The 6,527-nt window shown below is 41.2% G+C and overlaps 1 protein-coding gene across 1 annotated transcript in view; it reads left to right on the top strand.

Moving 5' to 3' along the window:
- The first annotated feature begins 1,502 nt into the window (after window positions 1-1,502).
- LOC101996747 (cytochrome P450 3A9) overlaps window positions 1,503-6,527 on the top strand; it is a 38,894-nt gene continuing 33,869 nt past the window's right edge. The window contains exon 1 of the mRNA XM_005367063.1: window positions 1,503-1,605. The gene's annotated coding sequence lies outside the window, so the exon portion shown is untranslated. The remainder of the gene's footprint in view (window positions 1,606-6,527) is intronic.

Below are 6,527 nucleotides of genomic sequence, written 5' to 3'. Positions count from 1 at the left end.
ATTTTGTTGGACATATTTTCTGTGTTTTTGAGCTGGAGTTCTTCTCCTTCTTCCCTTATTATTCTTAGGTTTGGTCTTTTTATCGTGTCCTATATTTCCTGGATGTTTTGTGTTAAGAATTTGTTTGATTTAATGTTTTCTTTGACCAATGAGTCTATTTCCTCTGCAGTATCCTCAATACCTGAGATTCTTTCTTTTATCTTTGGTATTCTGTTGGTTATATTTGTCTTTCTAGTTTCTGTTCATTTACCCATATTTTCCATATCTAGAATTCCCTCAGTTTGTGTTTATTTTTATTGCCTCTATTTTATTCTTCAAGTCTTGTACTGTTTATTTCATCTGTTTGATTGGTTTTTCTTGGGTTTCTTTGAGGGATTATTTAATTTCTTCTGATTTTTTGGTTTGTCTTTTCCTTCATTTCTTTAAGGGGGCTTTCCATTTATTTTTTTAAAGGTCTCCATCATTTTCCTAAAGTTACATTAAAATCATTTTCTTCTGCTTCTTCCGCATTAGTATGATCAAATCTTCCTTTTGTGTGATGGCTAGATTCTGGTATTACAATGTTGCTTTTTATATTGTTGGATGAATTCTTGCATTGGCATCTACCCATATCTTCCTTCAAATGAGGCCAGCAGTGTCTTTGCCTCTTGGTCCAATCCTTGCAGTGGCTGTCTGAGTGTGTGGGATTTTTTTTTTGGTCTGCTATGTACTGTCAATGTCTGTGTCTCAAGAAGCCTGTGAGGTATCCTCAGCTTGTTCTTTGATCTTTTCTCCTGGTTCACTCTCTTGGTCCTCTCTCTTGGTCCCTTCAGTATTAAAGCAAGCTCTTGGTTCCCATGTATTGTAGCAAGCTCTTAGTACCCTCAGTATTGTAGCAAGAGTTCCACCAAGGTTTCAGGAGGATAGTCTGGTTTGAGGGTGGGGTGGGGCTAGTAGTTTGGAAGGTTGCATGAATGGTGTTGGGTGTTGGGGTTGCCTACTTGCTGGAAACTCTCCTGCTGACTTGCTAGAGAAGATGAGGGAGTTGGAGGAGAGGCTTGGGATTTTATCCCACTGTGGAAGTCCTAGAGAGTGGGGTGTCCTGCTACATGACTGTTAACTAACCTTTAAGTCCCCTAAGAATTGGAGCAAGATGTGTTTCAGAGTTCCACTGAGGTTGCAGGAAGATAGGTGAGTTTGGCAGTGGGATAGAGCTAGTAGCTTGGAGGGTTGGGTGGATGGGTTTGGGTGTTGGGGGAGCCTGCCTGCAGGGAACTCTCCTGCTGGCTAGCTAGAAAAGTCAAGGAACTTAGAAGAGGGACCTGGGGTTTTGTCCCACTGTGGGGGTCCCAGAGAGTGGGGTGTCCCACTGTGTGGCTGTTTACTCACCTCTTATGTCCCCTCAGTATTGGAGGAACAAGTTCTATTTCAGAGTTCCACCTAGGTTACAGGAGGATCAAAGGGTTATTTATTTAGGGGTAGTCTCACAGGTCATTGACTTCTGTATGAATGTGGAACAGGAACCAAATCCAGCAACTGGGAGAGAAAGACCATGTACAAACTTTACAGCTGCATTTGTATCATAAGAGACCATGGGCAAGTGAGCTGAAGGAGTTCCAACAGCAGGTAGGTGTGGCAGGCAGAAAGGTAGTCTTGACTAAATCAGTGATGTAAATAATCCTTTTTGACTTCCACTTTTGCAGGGGGATCTAGAAAAGCTGTTGCTGCTGCTATTGTTTGCATTTGCAAGAGGTGGTTGTTCCTACTCTGAGATAGAGCCTCAACATCAGAAATAGCTCCTCTCTCTCTGTCTCTCTCTGTTTCTCTGTGTGTGTGAGAGAGTGAGTAATCTGTCCAGTAGATTTCATTGCTGTGTGAACTTAGCTTTGTTCTTTTATAGTTATCAATTTGTCTCTTTTTTCTTATAGGACAAGGTAAATACATGGGAGGGTAACTCATAAGGAAAAAGTTAGAGGCAGAAATAGGACAAAATAGAGATGGGTAGACCAGTACCCATTGTTCTCTCTTAGGTCTTCCAATCCTTGCACCTTGTGACATAAGCATTGCAATCAGAGTGCTATTGCTTTTCATAAAAATTGGTAGCTCCCTGCCATGACTCATGGGAAGCATTGACTTCCACTGGCTGAGTGAATTGTTTTCAATAAGGTAGGCGAAGCATTACTCTGAATATTCTGCAAGTTACATCCAAATTCCAGAAGTTATAACTTTTTAAATTACATTTTTTTGCAGATGTGGGCATGCATGTTGTGTGAACACTTGCATGTGTGGTGACATGTGTGTGTGTGTGTGTGTGTGTGTGTGTGTGTACCAGAGCATGTACACATATGTTCAGGGTACTTGGGGAAGTTCAAAGTTGACAAAGTCTTTTGTTGCTCTCCACTTTACTGAACCATAGAGATCACCAACTTACTGTTCTAGCCAGTCAGTTTTCCCAGGGGATGCTCTGTCCCTTTCTCTCCAGTATTAGAATTATGGGTGACCATCATGCCTGTTCATCTTTTAATTTTATTCTGGGGCTCTGAATTCCAGATCTTAATCTAGCACAGTGAGTTGTTTTTTTTTTTTTTGTTTTTTGTTTTTTTTTTTTTTTTTTTGTCCACACAGCCATGTTCTTAGCCCATATATCCCAACTGTGCAAAAATGTCCAAACAAGAGGAGCATTGTTATCTAATGAATACAATTGTCCACTCTTCTGTGAGGTAATGCTTTAGCTGTGCAGGATGATATGCTTAGCACTTGGGAGGTGGTATTAGGGATTCCAGGATATCCACTGCTGCGTAGTGAGTTTTAGGCCAGCCTGGGGTACATGTAACACTGTTTTAAAGACAATCAATTTGCCAATCCAGTCCAAAAGAGAAACAAACAAACAAAAATAATTAACACACACACACACATGCCAGAAGCAAAGATATGTATTTTGGTTATAGCCATCTTAAGTTCACAAGTTAAGTAAGCTATTCAGAAGCCTCTGTAGTTCCAGGCCTAGGAAATTAAGCCAGTGTCTTATTTCCCTGTGAGACCTGCAGGCCCCAGGCTTCAGAAGCAATTAATTAGCATTTTCTTTGTTAGTTATTATCACTCTCTCAGCCAGAGCTGTCTCCAGACCTGACATTCTAGCAGACTTGACATTCCAGCATTCTATCCTCCCCTTGCCTGTTTGCTATATAACAGCTCCTGAGGAAAAACAAAGTTGACAGCTTAATCAGAAAGCAGATTTGCTGTCCTTTCTCATGTCTCTTGTCTTTTTCTATTCCTCTCTTCCAGTTTACCAAGGACTCTGTTCATGGCCCGCTGGTCAGGACACACACACACACACACACACACACACACACACACACACACACACACGCGTGTGTGTGTGCATGTGCTCTTGCCTTTGCCTATTTTGGGAAGTGAGTAATTTTTGAACTTTGGTGGCTAGGAGGAGATGAGAAGTTTGGTGAACGCCTAGAGTCCCCATACATGAAGAGAATCAATGCCACCTTGATTTCTGCATTTTCTTCACAAAATCAGCTGGCATCTGAGTTACAGCATGCAGCCTCATAACGGGCTTCATGCCAAGTTCCATATCTCTTTTTTGAAAATTTCACTGTATTTTTTTTGTTTTTAATTGGGCCTCACATTTTCTCCCCTCTCCTTCATTCCTCCCCTCTCCCTTTCTACTCCCTCTCCCCCACACTCCCAATTTACTCAGGTGATACTATCTTTTTCTCCTTCCTGGGCAGATCCATGAATGTCTCTCTTAGGGTCTTTTTTCTTATCTAGGTTCTCTGGGTTGTGGACTGAAGGCTGGTTATTCTTTGCTTTATGTCTAAATGTCACTTATGAGTAAGTAAATATTATGTTTATCCTTCTGGGTTACCTTATTCAGTATGTTTTTATCTCATTCCACTGGTTTGCCTGCAAATTTCAAGATTATTATTATTATTTTACCACTGGGCAGTACTCCATTGTGTAAATATACCACATTTTCTTTAGCTGTTCTTCTGTTGAGGGGCATCTAAGTTGTTTCCAGATTCTGGCTATTACACCTAATGAACGTAACTGAGCAAATGTCCTTGTGGCTTGATTGAGCATCCTTTGGGTATATATCCAAGAGTTACCACTCTTGCGGGGTCTTAAGGTAGATTGATTCCTGATTTTCTGAGAAATTTCCATAATATTTCTGGAATTCTTCTCCTTCTGCAACTCCTGTTATTCTCAGGTTCGATCTTTTTATGGTGTCCTATATTTCCTGGATATTTTGTGTTAAGAATTTGTAGGCCTTAATATTTTCTTTGACTGATGAATCTCTTGTATCTTCAATGCCTAAGATTCTCTTTTCCATCTCTTGCATTTTGTTTACTATGATTGCATTTATAGTTCCTGCTTACTTACTCCAACTTTCCATTTTCAGATTTCTCTTGTTTTTTTCCCCTCTAATTCAGTTCTTAAGTCTTGAACTATTTCTTTCACCTGTTTGATTGCCTTTTCTTGGTTTTCTTTAAGTGATTTGTTCTTTTCTTCCAAGTTTTTGGTTGTCTTTTCCCCCATTTCTTTAAGGGAAATTTTTATTTGCTCTTTAAGGGCCTTAATCATCTTCATAAAGTTAGTTTTAAGGTTGTTTTCTTCTGCTTCATCTGTATTGGGATGTTCAGGTCTTGCAGTTGTAGAACCACTAGTTTCTGATGGTGCTGTATTGCGTGTTTTTACCCTGTTGTCTGTCCATTTCTTCTTCCAACCAGAATGGGTAGAATCCATGTTGAGGGGGAGTCCCTTTTCCTCCAATTTGTGTAGTTGGGGGCTGTGGCTCCATTGATCACTCCTTCAGGTGTGGGCAGGGGGAGCCTTCCTTGATGTCTACGGGCCTAAGGCTCAAATCGTGGTTCCTCCTGGTGTTGGCAGGGCTGAGGCTGAGGCTTTTGTGTTCAAATAATTTTGGGGGGCCTCTTCTGACATCATAGCCCACCACACAGCTGCTCATGCTTCTCCACCCAGCGGTCTGACCAGGCCTGCTTGCTGTGCTGCTGCCCATGCTTTTCCTTCAGGCAGCTTGGCCTGACCTGCCTACCATGGTGCTGCTGCTCACATTTTTCCTCCTGGTGGCCTGATATCTTATTGAGGGTTAGATCAGTAGACACTGAACAATTATTTCAGCTACATCCTCTGCTTTCTCTTCTGTCAGAACCAGGGTATCATGTGTGCTGTTGAGGTCCTTTAATCTCAGTGCTCAACTCTGATATTCCAAAGACAGAGGCAGAAGGATCTCTGTGAGTTCCAGGCCAGCATGGTCTATCTAATGAGTTCCAAGACCACATAGAGAGACCCTTCAACACCCCTACACTCCACAAAATAAAAGGTTCCATCTCTTGATTCTGCCCATAGAATGATGGGGTTTTCTGGTTGAAAAAAGTCCTTGATTTCTTAGTTTTAAAGGGATTTGTAACAGTTAAACAAACACAGTAAGAGCCAAGCAATGATGGGTCACCAAAGCACAGAAGCAAGGAAGAGATTCATTAAGGACAAATACTCTTTACATGCTCATGAAAGCTATTTTTCTCAGTTGTCATTCCCTGGGAGTCAAGTTTTTTTTTTTTTAATATTTGGGGTCTTCAGATAAAACTCAGGCCTTCATGCTTATAATGTAGGTATTCTGAATGAACTACTCCCCAGCCCCTGCATTATAGAATCTTTTTTTTAAAAGCAAAAGATACAGTCCACCCCAAGTCAGAGGCCCCAAACCTCAACAGATTTCACAAAAGAAGTTACTTGTCTCATAGAGTAGATTAAAAAAATGAGCAAGCATATTCTTCTCTACATATAGAGGGTCCAAATTAAGAAAACAAAACTGTATGTAACTTATTGGGAAAGCACTCTGACCTGAGTTTCCTCACAAGGCTGGAAGGAGAAGTTCTGCAGGACTCTGACAAGAGCGACTTTTATGCTCATGAGAGCAAACCTCATGCCAAGGCAGTTCCTAGGTCCACTCCCAAAGGGCTGGTATGTGTAAGGATCGATGCTGTCCTGGTTCTTCTTGCTGAACCTGGTCCCACAGGAGTAGATGAAGACAAGTTAACAAAGCATAAAATTCATAGCAGTCCCTTGTTTGATATTTCTTACATCCCCACAGCAGTAGTAGGCAGGATGCTTGCCTGGGCTGCTTGTGGAAATTCTGCTAGGGCTTTTAAATGTTAATTTTGAGTTTCTTAGTCATATACAAAACACTAGTCTCCTCTTACTTTCCTGCCACTTTGTGTGTGTGTGTGTGTGTATGTGTGTATGTGTACCGGCATGCACATGGAAGTCTTTTACAAGAAGTCACAGATTATGTGTGCCTACAATGGCAATGTCATGTTTTCTTTTTTTTTTTTTTTTGGTATTCTTTTTTTTATTGGCAATCTTCCCCTGAGTATGGACCATGGACCCTGAACTGGTTTGATTCACTCTGTGGCTTTCCATTGTAGGCTTCTTGCCTCCCATCTCTTATTCCTCACTGTTGTTTCTTCTGAATATTGGTTTCTGGGCAACAGTACTGAGGATGGTTGGTG

This window comes from Microtus ochrogaster, unplaced genomic scaffold, assembly GCF_000317375.1.
Source record: "Microtus ochrogaster isolate Prairie Vole_2 unplaced genomic scaffold, MicOch1.0 UNK16, whole genome shotgun sequence".
Classification (NCBI taxonomy): Eukaryota; Metazoa; Chordata; class Mammalia; order Rodentia; family Cricetidae; genus Microtus; species Microtus ochrogaster.
The sequence above is the reverse complement of the archived record's forward strand: the minus strand, read 5'-3'. Positions and strand labels throughout refer to the sequence as shown.